Source organism: Engystomops pustulosus, chromosome 9 (genome assembly GCF_040894005.1).
Source record: "Engystomops pustulosus chromosome 9, aEngPut4.maternal, whole genome shotgun sequence".
Taxonomy (NCBI): domain Eukaryota; kingdom Metazoa; phylum Chordata; class Amphibia; order Anura; family Leptodactylidae; genus Engystomops; species Engystomops pustulosus.
In genome coordinates, this window is record NC_092419.1 from 52,538,831 (window position 1) to 52,557,127 (window position 18,297).

Genomic DNA, 18,297 nt, shown 5'->3' on the forward strand with positions numbered 1-18,297 from the left:
GCAAATTGCAGCCAGATATACATCCCCCATACGTTCTTGTGAATGTACCCCTACACGGACATATTTATACAATTACACAAATTTATACACTAATATATACACACCTTTATATACTTATATACACACAAATAAAGTTCTACACGTGTATAGTTGCACCCATATACATACAAGTATACACACACATTTATGCACTCATATACATTTATACACTAATACAGAGTGTATACAAACTCTCACAGTATATACACTGACCATATATACACATACATGCAGTATAAAAAGACCAAATACACACATACTGCATATACATACAGATACATACATACTATATGCACAGCATATACAAAAACACACATACATATATACACATATATATATATATAAATATATATATATATACACACACAATAAATACAGCATTTGCATCTATGCATATATACACAGTATATTCATATATACACATATACACAGTATATTAATAAACACAGAATATACATATATACGCAATATACACAGAATATGCATATATACACAATATACACAGTATATACACATATACGCAATATACACAGTATATACACATATACGCAATATACACAGTATATACACATATACGCAATATACACAAAATATGCATATATACACAATATACACATTATATACACATACACAGAATATACATATATACACAATATACACAGTATATACACATATATACACAAAATATACATATTTACACAATATACACAGTATATACACATACACAGAATATACATATATACGCAATATACACAGAATATGCATATATACACAATATACACAGTATATACACATATACGCAATATACACAGTATATACACATATACGCAATATACACATAATATGCATATATAAACAATATACACAGTATATACACATACACAGAATATACATATATACACAATATACACAGTATATACACATATATACACAAAATATACATATTTACACAATATACACAGAATATACATATATACACAATATACACAGTATATACACATATATACACAAAATATACATATTTACACAATATACACAGTATATACACATATATACACAATATACACAGTATATACACATACACAGAATATACATATATACACAGTATATACACACAGAATATACATATATACACAGTATATACACACAGAATATACATATATATACAATAAACACAGTATATACACACAGTATATACATATACACAGAATATACATATACAGACAGATAAATACATATGTATTTACTTACCTTTTAGGATGTGTAGGTGACCACCCGGCCTTGGCGTCAGGCGGGTGTTCCGGTGGCTGTTCGGGCGGGTGTTCGGGCAGGAGGGGGCGGGTATGGTTGTGCGCTCGGGCGGGGGGAGTTGGGATAAAAGGGGGCTAACCACAATTTTTCAATCGCAGGACGCTCATCGGGATCGACACCGGTAAAGTCTCGAATCCATAGAGCAATTTGGGCAGGATGGTCATTTTGACCGCAGCTATCCTGCCAAAAAGAGACAGGGGGAGGGAGTTCCACTTATCCAGCAGGGTTTTTATCTCCCGGAAGAGACCGGGGAAATTCTGCGTATAAAGGGAGCCATAGAAGGGAGTCAGCTGTATCCCAAGGTATTTAATGGCATCTGTTTTCCAGTTATACTTGAATGTCAGTTTAAGGTTGTCCACTAGGGGTTGCGGTAGATTAAGCGGCAGAGCCTCCGTCTTGGAGGTGTTGACCTTATAACCGGATAGACGTCCGTACTGTAACAACTGAGCTTGCAAATTGGGCAGGGAAATGAGGGGTTGGGTTATAGTAAGCAAGATGTCATCCGCAAACAACGCCAATTTAAATTCTTTATCTCGAAGAGCAATGCCGTGTATGTTGGGATCATGCCTAATGATGGAGGCTAGGGGCTCTATGCACAGTATAAACAGAAGCGGGGATAGTGGGCAGCCCTGTCGGGTACCATTTTGAATCTGCAGAGGTGGGGAAGACGGTTGCGGGAGCTTAATTTGGGCTGTGGGATTTGAGTATAGCCCTTTCAGTGCCTGAAGGAAGGGACCTCAAATGCCTATTTGTTCTAGAACCCGGAACATAAAGCGCCAACTGAGGCGGTCAAACGCCTTTTCAGCGTCCAGGCTCAAAACTAACGCTTGATCACCCCGTTTGTTAGCCAAATCAATAAGATCAATCGTTCTTCTGGAGTTGTCGCCCCCCTGCCGGCCAGGGACAAATCCCACCTGATCTTTATGGATCAAATGGGGGATCCACTGGATCAGACGGTTGGCTAGTAATTTCGTAAATATTTTAAGATCCGTGTTCAAAAGTGCTATTGGCCTATAATTAGCACACTCAGTCTCGTCCTTCCCCGGTTTGGGGATGAGGGTAATATACGAATGGGTGAGGGTCTCAGGCAGGGGTTCACCTTTAAGAAAGGTATTAAATAGCTTCGTCATTCGGGGCAACAACACATCAGAGAAGGTCTGATAGTTTAAGTATGTGAGTCCATCCGGCCCGGGAGACTTCCCGTTAGGCATATCTTTTATTACCTCTCCTATTTCCTCCGGTGTTAGTTCTGAGTTAAGGGCCTCAACTGCCTCCCGGGACAACCCTGGAAGGGAGCAGGAGTCTAAGAAATCCACCAAAGCTGCTTCTCTGTGATTTGCATCACGAGGCAAGGTGTCCGGCAGGGAATACAATTTGGCGTAAAAATCATGGAAGCGGGATGCTATAGCCCTCAGTTCATGTAATAGGCCCCCATCCGCGTCCCGTACTACATGGGGAACCTGATGGTCTCTTTTTTCCCTCAACTGTCTCGCCAACAGGGAGTGTGGTTTATTGGCCTGTTCATAATACTTTTGTCTAGTAAACACAAGTAGCTTTTCTACCGCTTGGGTTTAAATTTCCCGAAGCTGCTCCCTTGTCTCTGTCAGCCGGCATAAGCGACTCAAAGTGGGGTTAGCCAGGAGGGCTGCCTCTTGTTTGCCTATCTCTTTTCGCAGTTCCCCTTCCAGGTGCAGCCTGTTTTTTTTTTAGTCTGGCCCCTTGCTCCATACAATGTCCCCTAAAGACTGCCTTGTGAGCCTCCCATATCATAGGAATGGAGGGTATAGATTCCTCATTGAAGTAAAAGTACTCTTTCAAAGCTGCAATAAGCTCCTCCTTAATTAGGGGTTTTTTAAGAAGGGACTCATTTAAGCGCCAGTGACAAGCCCTGACTGAGGAAAAATCCTCCTTGAGTGCCAGATGGACAGGCGCATGATCTGACCACGAAATATCCCCCACCTCTGCAGATTGCATCAACCGCAATATCTGTATGTCCCCGAACCAGTAATCGATCCGGGTGTGCGTGCCATGCGGAGTGGAATAGAAGGTGAAGGAGCGGTCGCCCGGATTACCCACCCTCCATAAATCATACAAAGCGAATCGTCGGATAACCCTACGAAAGGCTGATGAAATGCTGTTTTGGGATCTTGCTGGAGGTGTTGGGTGGATTGCCAAGCGGTCCATAGTTTCTGAGAAGATTACATTGAAGTCACCCCCTAGCAGTAATGGCGCTGGTGGAAGTTTGGCTAATTTGTTCAGGACTTTGGTGATAAACCGAACCTGAGATTTTTTAGGGGCATACAAATTGCATAGGAGAATTGGCGACCCGAACATTTTACCCTGAATGATAATATATCGCCCATTGGGATCTGAGGTCACTGATTCCGGGACAATGGGACAGGAAGTAGAGAATAAGATCGCTACTCCCGCTTTCTTATTGTCTGTGGAGGCCATATAGGAGACGGGATATAGGTGCCTCGCGAAGTTTAGGTTCCCTGTGGTGTCAAAGTGCGTTTCTTGCAGGAAAACTACATCAGCTCTAGACCTTTTCAGCTCATTGAGCGCTAGGCGGCGCTTACGGGCTGAATTGAGCCCCTTCACATTCATAGTCAAAAACTGAACCATGATGAGCTAAACAGTTAGGGCGTGGGTGCGGTGCGGCTGATATACCCTAAGCGGGTTTTATCTAAGACCGGCTTCTGACGGGCGAGGTCTATACACTGCTACTACCACTCCTCCTTTAAGTGCAGGGAATGGAGTCCCGTGTGCTGAGCACCCTAGAACAACAAGGAGACAAAAACTACGCAGACACAGACACAACAAATACCTGGAAAGACAAACACTCGATCCAAAACAACGTGAAAGAGGGGACAGATAAAATAGAACGAATCCAAGAAAAAGAAAAAAAGGGGGGGGGTAGAGGGAGGGAAAAAATAACGAAGAAAACAGAACAATCAATCTATTACTAGAGAGAGGAGAAACCTCCTGTCTCCAGTGTAGGCCTAATCAGCCGATCTACCCCTAGACTCGGGGAGCACTGTCGGCTGGTCCAGAGTCCTTCACCACCTAAGGGTTAGGAGGAAAAGGTCTGAGCAAGACCTACTTACCGAGGGTGTTGTGGAAACGGAAGCCTCTAATAGGCTGTAAACCTTGTAAAAAGACATCACACTGGGAGAAGCACCCCAGCGCCTTAGTGCACGTATGTATTTAACAAACTTAGAGAGAAAGTACCACAGAGGTACACCCAGATAAAAGAAACCCCCCCTCCCCCCCGGACCAACATAGCTAAAGCAATTAACTTCAAAGGATATGTAGCAGGGCGGTCAGCCGCCCTCAATCATACGAGTCCCTGGAGAAGGTTCTATTTCTCTGTCTTTGTCGCTTCTGTTGGGGCTGGCTTCCCTCTCGCCTCTGATATATCGGTAGAGGGAGGAGGTCCCAGTCATCCATCTCCGGAATCGGGATATCCCAGACCTTGCAAAATTCTTGCAGGTCCGCGCTCGCAGATAGAGTGATCGTGACTCCGTCTTTAGTAGCTGATAGAGCAAATGGAAAGTTCCAACGGTAGGAAATCCCGTGTTCACGTAGCACAGTCAGCAAAGGTCGCATCATCCTCCTCTTCTGAACCGTAATTCCTGACAGGTCCTGGTAAAGCTGCACCTCTGCGCTGTTAAAGGTGAAGTCTCTCTTCTTCCTTGCCAGAGACATAATCCGCTCTTTTAGCTCGAAGTCATGAACACAGCAAATGATATCTCTCGGGTTCGCCCCCAGCGATTTAGGCCTCAGTGCTCGGTGTGCCCTGTCAAGCTTAACTTGTGTCTCCGGCTCATCCAGCAATGCAGAAAACAAGGCTTGTAGAGTGGAACCAGCATCCTCTTTACCCTCCACTTCGGGGATGCCCCTCACCCAGATATTGTTGCGTCTGCCCCTATTATCCAAGTCTTCCAGATGCCTGGCCATATCTTGAATCACAGAGGACTGAGACCGCAAGACTTGTTGCGCATGTGTGATTTGGCGTTTCGTCTCCGCTTGTTCGGCTTCCAGGCTGCCAATTTTCTGTGTCATAGACTGGATGTCGCGCCTCATCTCCGAGAATTCGGATTTGAAAGTTTCTTTAACATCCGTAATCAGACATTTAAAGTCCTCTTTAGTGGGCAGGTTCTGTAAGTGAGTGTGCCAGCTTAAGTCAGGGGCTGGTGTTCTCCTATCCGCAGCAGAAGCGGTAAATTGTTGCTCGGGTGGGGACTCCCATTCTGGTGAAGGTGCCGCACACCGTGCCATAGCAGGGGTAGCGCTGATGTCATCTCCAAATGGCTGTGACAGCGGAACATACGGTATTCCAGGTGTAAACACCCCTGGTTGCGGGATAATAGGAGAGCTGAGAGGCGGCACCTTTGTTAGAAAGTCCTCTTGGTCAGATGCCGTGAGGGCCAAGCTATCCTTGGTAGACGAGGGATGGGTAACTTGGGAAGGTTGCTCACCTTCATTCTGCTGCCTGGGAGAACCCTGCTGTGATTCATGTGTCGATGCGCCAGAAATTTGGCGCTGCTGCGCCAGAATGGAGCCCTGTTGTATTTGTGGCGCAGGGGCGCCGCGATGGTGACCGGAGACCGCATGGTGTGGGGAGGTGGCCGCATTGCCTCATACCTGTGGCGGTTCCGCGGTAGCGTCCGGGGAGCCGCGTTTGCCTGCAGGAGCTGTGGGCGACAGCTTGGACCCTGGAGGAGCTGATGGCGCCATTTTCGGTGGCATCCTGTTACTGGGTGCAGGCCCTGTCGGCGGTTCAGTGGCGGGAACGGAGCGGTGGTACCGGGTAAGTGCCGTAATCCCTCCTGATGCAGCTGATTTTGGTCCAGGGGTCTTCACTCCCCTTGCAGGGGTCTTTCTGGGTTTGGGGGCCAGGGTAGCTCCTCTCTTTTAGGCTGAATCAGGCACCGGGGTGGCAGAGCTCTCTCAGTGTGCGGCCATCTTCCTTGAGGTCCAGCCACTCCCCCTGAAGGTTTGTTCTTAAGTTGAATTTGTATGTAATTCGAAACTGTAGATCCCAACAAAAAAAAATTTTGCACCAGTGACAATTGGAGTTTAAACATTATCAGGATGTTCAATAAAGCTTCTTTACATACACCTTACAACTGATTATTGCAGCCTGGGAATATAGTAAATCATTCAGAAAGCTTCACCAGAGGTCAGAGGGGTCTGTCTGTAACTATGGGTTGTCTGTAACTTGGGTGTCCTTAAGTAGGGGACCACCTGTACTCAGTTAATGCAACTTACATGCTAACACCGGCATTCTGGACCGGGTACATGTATTACTAACAGTTAGAGATGAGCGAACATACTCGTCCGAGCTTGATGCTTGTTCGAGCATTAGCGTACTCGAAACTGCTCGTTGCTCGGACGAATACTTCGCCCGCTCGAGAAAATGGCATCTCCCGCCGTTTTGCTTTTTGCCGGCCAGAAACAGAGCCAATCACAAGCCAGGAGACTCTGCACTCCACCCAGCATGACGTGGTACCCTTACACGTCGATAGCAGTGGTTGGCTGGCCAGATCAGGTGACCCTGGAAAAGACTAGCCCCTGCCTGCGCTGCTCGGATCATTCTGTGTCTGGATGCCGCTAGGGAGAGAGCTGCTGCTGGTCAGGGAAAGCGTTAGGCTGTTCTATTAGAATAGTGTTAGGCAGGAGTGATTCTACAATAACCCAACAGCCCTTCTTAGGGCTACAATAACGTTATACATTTTTTTTTTATTTGCAGCTAGTACCATATTGTGAGGAATTTGCAGGGGGGCTTGCTACCGTTGTGTTTAGCTCTTAGTGACACACATATCCACCTCAAACACCAAAGTGGGACAATTTATTAGGGGTTTAATTTCAATTAGGCACAGTCTGCCAGTTTCTTTTTATTTTACGTTTATTTTTTCATAACTCAGCGTCATCTCATCTGGCATAGCAGTGTGCTTTCATACTTGGCTAGAAAATAGCCATAGGAGAATCCAAACGGCTTACTTAGGCCTACAATAACGTTATATATTTTATTTCTGGTTGAGCTGCTGGTGGCTGGCCTTGCTGTAGTGCATCTACTACCATATTGTGAGGAATTTGCAGTGAGACTTGCGACCGTTGTGTTTAGCGCTTAGTGACGCACATATCCATCACAAAGACCGAAGTGGGACAATTTATTAGGGGTTGGATTTCAATTAGGCACAGTCTGCCAGTTTCTTTTTATTTTACGTTTATTTTTTCATAACTCAGCGTCATCTCATCTGGCATAGCAGTGTGCTTTCATACTTGGCTAGAAAATAGCCATAGGAGAATCCAAACGGCTTACTTAGGCCTACAATAACGTTATATATTTTATTTCTGGTTGAGCTGCTGGTGGCTGGCCTTGCTGTAGTGCATCTACTACCATATTGTGAGGAATTTGCAGTGAGACTTGCGACCGTTGTGTTTAGCGCTTAGTGACGCACATATCCATCACAAAGACCGAAGTGGGACAATTTATTAGGGGTTGGATTTCAATTAGGCACAGTCTGCCAGTTTCTTTTTATTTTACGTTTATTTTTTCATAACTCAGCGTCATCTCATCTGGCATAGCAGTGTGCTTTCATACTTGGCTAGAAAATAGCCATAGGAGAATCCAAACGGCTTACTTAGGCCTACAATAACGTTATATATTTTATTTCTGGTTGATCTGCTGGTGGCTGGCCTTGCTGTAGTGCATCTACTACCATATTGTGAGGAATTTGCAGTGAGACTTGCGACCGTTGTGTTTAGCGCTTAGTGACGCACATATCCATCGCAAAGACCGAAGTGGAACAATTTATTAGGGGTTGGATTTCAATTAGGCACAGTCTGCCAGTTTCTTTTTATTTTACGTTTATTTTTTCATAACTCAGCGTCATCTCATCTGGCATAGCAGTGTGCTTTCATAGTTGGCTAGAAAATAGCCATAGCAATAGGATAGCATCGTTAGGTTTTAAAAACTAAAAAACACAAAAAAAAAAAAAAAACACAAAAAAAAGTTAAAAAAAAATTAAGGTTATAACTTTCATTTTCAAAATGTTTAACCCGAGGGCTAGGGGTAGAGGACGAGGGCGGGGACGTGGGCGTCCAACTACTGCAGGGGTCAGAGGCCGTGGTTCTGGGCGGGGTGAGACACCACCTGCTGATGAGGGAGCAGGGGAACGCCGCAGAGCTACACTCCCTAGGTTCATGTCTGAAGTTACTGGGACTCGTGGTAGAGCACTGTTGAGGCCAGAACAGTGCGAACAGGTGATGTCGTGGATTGCCGACAATGCTTCGAGCAATTTGTCCACCAGTCAGTCTTCCACGCAGTCCACCCATGTCACCGAAATCGGCACTCCTCCAGCTCCTGCACCTCAGCCTCCTCCCCCCCAGTCTGCCCCCTCCCAGGAAAATTTGGCATTTGAACCGGCATACTCTGAGGAACTGTTTTCTGGACCCTTCCCACAGTCACAAACCACTTGTCCGGTTGCTGCTGAGCAATTTTCCGATGCCCAGGTTTTCCACCAGTCGCAGTCTGTGGGTGATGATGACCTTCTTGACGTACTGGAAGAAGTGTGTAAAGAGGTGTCCGACGATGAGGAGACACGGTTGTCAGACAGTGGTGAAGTTGTTGTCAGGGCAGGAAGTCCGAGGGGGGAGCAGACTGAGGGATCGGAGGATGATGAGGTGACAGACCCAAGCTGGGTTGAGAGGCCGGGTGAACACAGTGCTTCAGAGACGGAGGAGACTCCTCGACCAGAACAGGTTGGAAGAGGCAGTGGTGGGGCCAGACGGAGAGGCAGGGCCAGAGCTGGTGCATCAGCGCCAAATGTGTCACGTAGTGAAGCTCCCGTGGCGAGGGCTGCCGCGGTGAGGGCTAGATTTTCAGAAGTCTGGAGGAAACACGGGATGACCGACGGACTGTGGTGTGCAACCTTTGCCAAACCAGGATCAGCAGGGGTTCTACCACTACTAGCTTAACTACCACCAGTATGCGCAGGCATATGAATGCTAAACACCCCACTCAGTGGCACCAAGCCCATTCACCTCCGGCCGTGCACACCACTGCTCCTTCCCCTGTGTCAGTTGATAGTCAGCCCCCTGCCCAGGACCCTGCCACAAAAACCCCATTGTCGCCTCCACAATCCTCCACAGCATCCACCAGCGTTCAGCTCTCCATACCCCAGACGCTGGAGCGGAAAAGGAAATATAGTGCAACCCACCCGCACGCCCAAGCCCTTAATGTCCACATCTCCAGATTGCTTAGCCTGGAGATGCTGCCCTATAGGCTAGTAGAGACCGAGGCCTTTCACAACCTCATGGCGGCGGCCGCCCCTCGGTATTCGGTCCCCAGCCGCCACTACTTTTCCCGATGTGTTGTCCCAGCCCTGCACCAGCACGTGTCAGACAACATCATCCGTGCCCTGACCAACGCCGTTTCTGACAAGGTCCACCTGACCACGGACACGTGGACGAGTGCTGCCTGGCAGGGCCACTATATATCGCTGACGGCACATTGGGTTAACTTGGTGGAGGCTGGGACCGAGTCTGACCCTGCGGCTGGTCATATACTGCCGACGCCGAGGATTGCGGGGCCTACCTCGGTCCAGGTCTTTCAGGCCTACTATGCCTCCTCCTCCTCCCACCCCTCCTCCACCTCCTCCTCCGAACTACCATCCGTGGGCATGGCGCCATCAGTCGCTAGCTCTAGGCACAGCAGCAGTGCCATCGCTAAGCGACAGCAGGCGGTGCTCAAACTGCTGAGCCTAGGCGATAAAAGGCACACCGCCCAATAACTATTACAGGGCATCACAGCGCAGACTGATCTGTGGCTGGCACCGCTGAACCTGAAGCCAGGCATGGTTGTGTGTGACAATGGCCGTAACCTGGTGGCGGCTCTGCAACTCGGCAGACTGACACATGTGCCATGCCTGGCCCATGTGTTAAATCTGATAGTTCAGCGTTTCCTCAAGACATACCCCAATCTGTCTGATTTGCTCACGAAGGTGCGCCGCATCTGTGCGCATTTCAGGAAGTCCAGCACAGATGCTGCCACTCTCAGGGCAGCGCAGCGCCGCCTCCAACTGCCCGCTCACCGACTGTTGTGCGATGTGCCCACGAGGTGGAATTCAACATTAACCATGTTATCCAGAGTTTACCAGCAGCGCAGAGCGATTGTAGACTGCCAGATGTCAACTTCCACCAGAACTGGTAGTCAGGTCAGTCAGCTTCCTCAAGTCTACAATGAGGAGTGGACGTGGATGTCTGATATCTGTCAGGTGCTGAGTAACTTTGAGGAGTCAACACAGATGGTCAGTGGCGATGCCGCCATCATCAGCCTCACCATCCCGCTGCTTGGCCTGTTGAAAAACTCTCTGATCAGCATGAAGTCGGAAGCTTTGCGCTCGTCACAAGAGACGGGGGGAAGAAGATTCCCTTGTTGATAGCCAAAGCACCCTCAGGTCTGTTTCTCAGCGCATATCGGAGGAGTTGGATGAGGAGGAAGAGGAGGAGAATGTTGGCGAGACACAAGAGGGGACCATTGTTCAGTCCTTCACTGTGTATGGGCAGAAGAAGAGGAGTTGGAGGAGGAGGAAATGGGCAGTCAGGCCAGTGAGGGGAGTGAATTCTTGCGCGTTGGGACTCTGGCGCATATGGCAGATTTCATGCTAGGCTGCCTATCCCGTGACCCTCGCGTTCAAAGAATTTATTCTAGCACCGATTAATGGGTATTCACTCTCCTGGACCCACGGTACAAGCAAAATCTTTCCACTCTCATCCCTGGAGAGGAAAGGAGTGTGAGAATGCATGAATACCAGCAGGCCCTGGTGCACAAGCTGAAACAGTATTTCCCTTCTGACAGCGCTAGCGGCAGAGTGCGTAGTTCTGCGGGACAAGTAGCGAGGGAGAGTAGGCGAGCAGGCAGCTTGTCCAGCACTGGCAAGGGTACGCTTTACAAGGCTTTTGCCAGCTTTATGTCACCCCAGCAAGACACTGTCACCTGTCCCCAGTCTCGGCACAGTAGGGCTGATCTTTACAGAAAGATGGTGAGGGAGTACGTAGCTGACCAAACCATCGTCCTAAATGATCACACAGCTCCCTACAACTACTGGGTTTCAAAGCTGGACATGTGGCACGAACTGGCGCTGTACGCCTTGGAGGTTCTTGCCTGCCCTGCCGCTAGCGTGTTGTCCGAGCGGGTTTTCAGTGCAGCTGGTGGCATCATCACCGATAAGCGTACACGCCTGTCGACTGACAGCGCTGACAGGCTGACGCTTATTAAGATGAATAAAGCCTGGATTTCTCATAATTTCCAATCTCCACCAGGTGAAGGAAGCTCAACCTGAATAATTTATGCACTCCTCCTCCTCATTTTCCTCCTTCTCCTCCTCTTTGTACACTAAAGCAGAGGAAACTGGCTATTTTTTGACAGGGCCCACTGGCTCTAGCTATAGTACTTTATGCATTTAATTTTTCTGGAGGGCCACCTACCCGGTCCTCTGTTTTAAACAATTTTTGGAACTGCCACATACAGGCACTCAATCTATTCAATTTTTCTGGAGGGCCACCTACCTGCTCCTCTGGTTTGAAAACTTTTTTGGACTGCCACATACAGGCACTCAATCTATTTCATTTTTCTGGAGGGCCACCTACCTGCTCCTCTGGTTTGAAAACTTTTTTGGACTGCCACATACAGGCACTCAATCTATTTCATTTTTCTGGAGGGCCACCTACCTGCTCCTCTGGTTTGAAAACTTTTTTGGACTGCCACATACAGGCACTCAATCTATTTCATTTTTCTGGAGGGCCACCTACCTGCTCCTCTGGTTTGAAAACTTTTTTGGACTGCCACATACAGGCACTATCCAAATTAAATTGTCTCCATAGCAGCCTCTACAAGTTGTCTCCATTGCTACCTCCAAAAGTCGTCCATATAGCTGCCTCCATACATCGTCCCCTTATCAAACGAGGTGTGTCAGGCAGAAATTTGGGTTGTTTTCATGGATTCCACATCAAAGTTGTTAACTTTGTCGCCACCCTGCTGTGTTATCCACAAAATATACTGGCAAACTTTAATGATTAACCGATATTATTTCAGCGCTTCTTGCGTATCTGTTGATTGCACTGCTGTGTAATCCACAAAATATACTGCCAAACTTTTACCATTTACGGATATTATTTCAGCGCTTCTTGCGCATCTGTTTACATTCCCCTCACCCGCCATATCCCAAATTTATAAGAACGCTACTACACTTAACTTGGTGGAGGCTGGGACCGAGTCTGACCCTGGGGCTGGTCATATACTGCCGACGCCGAGGATTGCGGGGCCTACCTCGGTCCAGGTCTCAAAGGCCTACTATACCTCCTCCTCCTCCCACCCCTCCTCCACCTCCTCCTCCTCCGAATTACCATCCGTGGGCATGGCGCCATCAGTCGGTAGCTCTAGGCACAGCAGCAGTGCCGTCGCTAAGCAACAGCAGGCGGTGCTCAAACTGCTGAGCCTAGGCGATAAAAGGCACACCGCCCAAGAGCTATTACAGGGCATTCCACATCAAACTTGTTAACTTTGTCGCCACCCTGCTGTGTAATCCACAAAATATACTTGCAAACATTTATCATTTACCGATATTATTTCAGCGCTTCTTGCGCATCTGTTTACATTCCCCTCACCCGCCATATCCCAAACTTATAAGAACGCTACTACACTTAACTTGGTGGAGGCTGGGACCGAGTCTGACCCTGGGGCTGGTCATATACTGCTGACTCCATCCCAAGATTAGGCAGCCTCAGAGGCATCCATGCATGCTGCCCCTGCTGTTTTCTGTCCATTTTGCCTCCACGATCCTCCACAGCGTCCACCAATGTCTCATTTCAACTCTCTATACCCCAGACGCTGGAGCACGAGAGGATATGCAGCACATCATCCCCTTATCAAACGAGCTGTGTCAGGCAGAATTTTCAGGTGTTTCACCAGATACATAGTGGAACTCGGCCCATCTGTCGCCGCCATGCTGGAGACCTGAAGTTGCAATCATAGCAGCGCAATATGAATGCCCCATACTGTCGCTCTTAATCATGGAAGTCGTCTCCATGGCTGCCTCCACATGTTGTCCCCTTATCAAAAGAGCTGTGTCAGGCTCATTTTTAGGGTGTTTCACCAGATACGTTATGGAACTTGGTCACTATGTCGCCACCATGCTGTGTTATCGACTAAATATACCGTCAACCTTTTGTTCACATAGGAAATCATTTCACCTCCTTTGGTGAAACATGAGTCCATTTAGGGTATGTCGCCATGAGACTCTCTAGCCTGCCACTGCTGCCGCTGCCTCTGCATGCCGTCCCCTATAGTGTCAGGGTCAATTGTTGCATGTTTTAGATGCTATCTAGCCTCATTCGGTTACTCTGTCATGGCCATGCTGTTGCCCATAATTTTGGCATAATGGTGCGATTAAGCAGCCTCAGAGGCATCCATGCATGCTGCCCCTGCTGTTTCCTGTCCATTTCCGTGGTGTTTCCATCCTTTTCTGAGGTTCCCAGGTGTTTGGCCAAGCTTCCCTGTGCAGAGCTTTGGTCCCCTTGAAAAATGCTCGAGTCTCCCATTGACTTCAATGGGGCTCGTTATTCGAGACGAGCACTCGAGCATCAGGAAAAGTTTGTCTCGAATAACGAGTACCCGAGCATTTTAGTGCTCGCTCATCTCTTCTAACAATCTTTATGATTCCTTATTTTTCATGTTGGCTGCTTGTGATTTCTCAATCCAATGGAAAACTGTATTTTATAATTTTGTAACTCCAGACAAATTTTTTTTTTTACCCCAGTGAGAATTGGAGTTACAAAAATGTATACAGTAATGGGGCCAAGGATTATCAATAAAGCTTCACTACAGACACATTACAGCTGATCTTTGCCGTCTGGGAATATAGTAACATCAAGAGAGCTTCACCAGAGGTCACAGGGGGCAGAGGGGTCTGTCTGTAACTAGGGGTCATATGTAAGTCAGGTGTCCTTAAGTCCTGTATATGTATAATAAATGAGATAGGAGTCAGATTCAGTGTACCAACCATAGTGTGCCCCTCATACACTGGCAGATAGTGTCTGGGATCATAACCAAGAACAAAGTTTATCATTTAAAAAACCTTTTTTCATCCCCCACCTGTAAATCTGGAGTGTAATATGGTAATCTGTTCTCAATAAAGTTTGGAAGAGTTGTCTACTGGTGCCAGAAAATGAATGTTTTATTGTGAGTTGTCTTTCACAGTAATAAGCCTGCATAAGTCTCAGGGCCGGCGCTATGGGTAGGCAAAGTGGGCCCTGAAAGAAGTGTTTTTAACCCTCTCCTATCCAGAACTACACTTTCTCACTCATTGCCTTTTATATCGTGATTGTTTTTTTTTTGCGAAAATTGACTGATATGATGAATATTCGATCCTATTGGCGACACATTAACACAGGGAGCCAGAACATGTCCTTAAAGTTATATGTAACACCAAAAGCACACACATGTGGAATAAAGTTTTTATTTCACACCATCCTCCATTATTTACACCTACGTTATTATGTTCTCACTCAAATTCTTATGAAGCGCGGAGGTTTCTGTTATTGTGCGGATAATACAATGGTGCACATCTAAAAGTGATTTTTATTATCTCATGAGCTTGGTTTATGGATATATAGTTACAGGCGGCCCCCTACTTACAGACTTACGGACGAACCATAGTTAAAGACGGACCCCTCTGCCCCATGTGACCTCTGGTGAAGTCTCTGGATGCTTTTATAGTCCCAGACTGCAATGGTCAGCTTTAAGGTGTCAGTATTGAAGCTTTATTGATAATCCTTGATAAAATTACAGCAAAAAATTTTGAAAATCCAATTGTCACTGGGGCAAAAAAAAAAATTTTATGGCAATTTTTTTGCCAAGTTTCTGGACCAACATTCTACACTCTACATATCCATTTACATAGTTATATAGTGGTTTACGAGCAAGATATGTAATACAATCTAAAAAAAAAAAAAAAAAAGTTCAAACCCTCAGAGGGGTAATTTTAATGACCCTTTTGTATCAGGTGCCAGGTGGATGGGGTATAAACACAAATTATTAATTTCCAATAGTCGCCCGGCTAGGGACCAAAAAAGCCCCTTATCCACCAGGGCTATAGTGAGTGGTTGGTTAAAACATAACCTTTATTAGATACATTATTTAAGAGCAAGACGTGAGTGTTAAAATTACAAATTTATTTGTGGATGTTTAACCCCTCCGGTGGCGCAGGGTGATGACAATAGAGGGATAGGTTATATATACCTGGTACTCACACGGTCACGCTGCAGTCAGCCCCTAACCCCTGATGACGCCTGTAGGACGAAACATGTCGGGTGGGCGAAGCTGACCTGTTGGTTCACTTTTAACTAGCAATAGATAGCTATCCACAACTGAAAGCATGAAGTAAGGTTTAGATTTCTAATACCCTAGGGAATATATAGCAAATGTTGCTGTACCCAAGTATAGAAAAGGGAGATATAGTGACCCCTATTTCCTAGCTGCTACCTTCCAGTCACCCTCTGCAATTAGGTGGGAATTGATCAACCCACCCAGAGTATATCACTGCTTAGCGGCAAGGTTGGAAGCCCGATCTCCCCTTTGATTAATTAGTGTGGACGCCATCTATTTGTAATTTTAACACTCACGTCTTGCTCTTAAATAATGTATCTAATAAAGGTTATGTTTTAACCAACCACTCACTATAGCCCTGGTGGATAAGGGGCTTTTTTGGTCGCTAGCCGGGCGACTATTGGAAATTAATAATGTAATACAATCTATCTCATGCAGTACTCCCCCCCCACACACACATTGTAATAATTATACAGTAATGTGGGAACTGTAACTGTAGGATCACTTGCATAACAGTTTCTTATCACTACCATAAGAGTTTTGTAAGCCTATTTTGGCAATTAAAGGGAACCTGTCCCAACATTTTCACAAATACAGCTATTTACAGGCTCACATAGAGCCCTATTAACTAATTGACACCCTTCTTTTAGATAAAAATGTTTTCCACACATCCCCATTAGTCAACTTTATGTTATATAACCTGGCATCAGAAGAGGCCTGTCCTGCTTAGACAGCCTCTTCCATCTACTCCTTCCCATTTCCCATGACTCTTTTCAGCGTTCTGACTTAATGTCGTGTGACCAGGGTGATGTTATCTAAGGCCCTGTACCCAGTAACATTTGCAACATCTACTCCATGTATGTCTCTGATCACATGAAATCACAGCAAGCCTCCATGGGCTTCTACTTCTCCCCATCCTCTATGGAGGCTGCTGTGATTTGCTGAGATCAGACATACATGGGGTAGACGTTGCAAATGTAACTGGGTAAAGCACATTAGATCGGGTAAAGCACATCGCTTCTCGGCCTTTTGGCTAAGATCAAGTGTAGTATCGTTCAGAACTACCGTGGATCCGACAAAGAACTCTGGAAGACTGAAGATCTGAAGAAGGAACCCTGGATTTTTGAAAAGATTTGGAAGAGTTGCTGCTTTTTCTTGCTGCTTCTTGGAAAAACCTTGGATTATTTCTGGGATTACTTTTCTTCTTCAAAACTTCTTCTTTGTTTCTTCTGGAGGAATTTCTGCCAGTGGAACCTTGCTCCTAGCGATCGGCTAGGAACCTCCGGACCAAGCAGGAAAATCTTCATTGCTTTCTCCCTCTGGGGAAAGCTCTGCTGAGGACCCTGCCCAAGGATTTCTGCACCTTTCCTCTTTAACCCCCAAGCAAGCCGAAGCCATGGCTCCAGCAAGCAAGGAGGCAAGGAAGAAGAAGCAGAAGGCCCCCAAGGAAGCCCCAAGATTGGACGAGGAAGCCCCAAGACCTGAGGCTGAAACCCCAAGACTGGAGGCCGAAATCCCAAAACCCGAGGTACAGACCCCAGTACCTGCAGCTGTCCCAAACCCTGAAGCCCCCACCACTTCTCGGGTTCAGAAGCCACCCAGGAAGACCCAGGAGCCCCCAAAGCTCCCTCCCTACATGAGGGATACGGTCGCCCTGAAGCTGAGGGAGGTGGACGGAAGGGTGCCGGACATGTCCAAGGACGTCTTCTGCAAGAAGATGCTGCTGGACCAGGGGATCCTGAGCCACGAGATTTTTGGGATCCAAGCCATGGTTGCCGGGATCTTTTATGTGACCTTCATATCCATTTCGGTCTGTAAGAGGTACTGGGAAGCAGTGAAAGCTGCAACGCCGGACTCCCCCTTCTCCAAATTCTTATGCAGCTGCCTGCTACAGAGGGAGGAGAGGAGGATCATCGTGTCAATGTGGAACCTGCGGACCCCCGGCAAGGACATCGAGACATTCCTCCAAAGGTACTGCACGGTGGTGAGGGGCCCCGAAAAGGTCCTGAACTGCTACAACCTTTGGATGGGCAAGTGGGCTGCGACAGTCCTGCTGCAGAAGGATTCTGCATCAGAAGACGGTTTCAAACACCTGCCCCAAGCATTCATGTTGGGCAACTCCCACGGCCTCATCTATTATCCGGATATGCCGCAAACCTGCAGGAAGTGTGGCAAGATGGGTCATCAGATGAAGGCCTGCAAGGAGGAAGCCTGCAAGAATTGCAGGGTTACAGGCCATGAAACCAAAGATTGTCCCAGATAATCTACTTGCAACCTTTGCGGCCTGACTGGACACGTCTACAAAACCTGTCCACAAAGGAAGAAAACCTGGGCGGAGGTGGCTTCCTCGGCTCCGGGAAAGGGCTTTGAAGCTTGCTCCCCTGCTGAGACAACAAAGAAGCCCAAGGCAAAGGTGTCGGGTGACCAACCGACAGAACAAAAGAAGGCGTCAAAGAAGGTGACTTAGACGTCCAGGAATGTGGCCAAGCCCGCCAAGGTGTCAAAACTACAGACGGGTAAGACAAAGAAGGTGACACCTTCCCTCCCTCCCT

The 18,297-nt window shown here is 47.0% G+C and overlaps 1 non-coding gene across 1 annotated transcript; it reads left to right on the plus strand.

Annotated features, from left to right (window-relative positions):
- The first annotated feature begins 16,758 nt into the window (after window positions 1-16,758).
- LOC140101488 (U2 spliceosomal RNA) lies at window positions 16,759-16,944 on the plus strand. The gene has a single exon (XR_011850090.1). It is a non-coding gene; the product is annotated as a U2 spliceosomal RNA (small nuclear RNA).
- The last annotated feature ends 1,353 nt before the right edge of the window (window positions 16,945-18,297 follow it).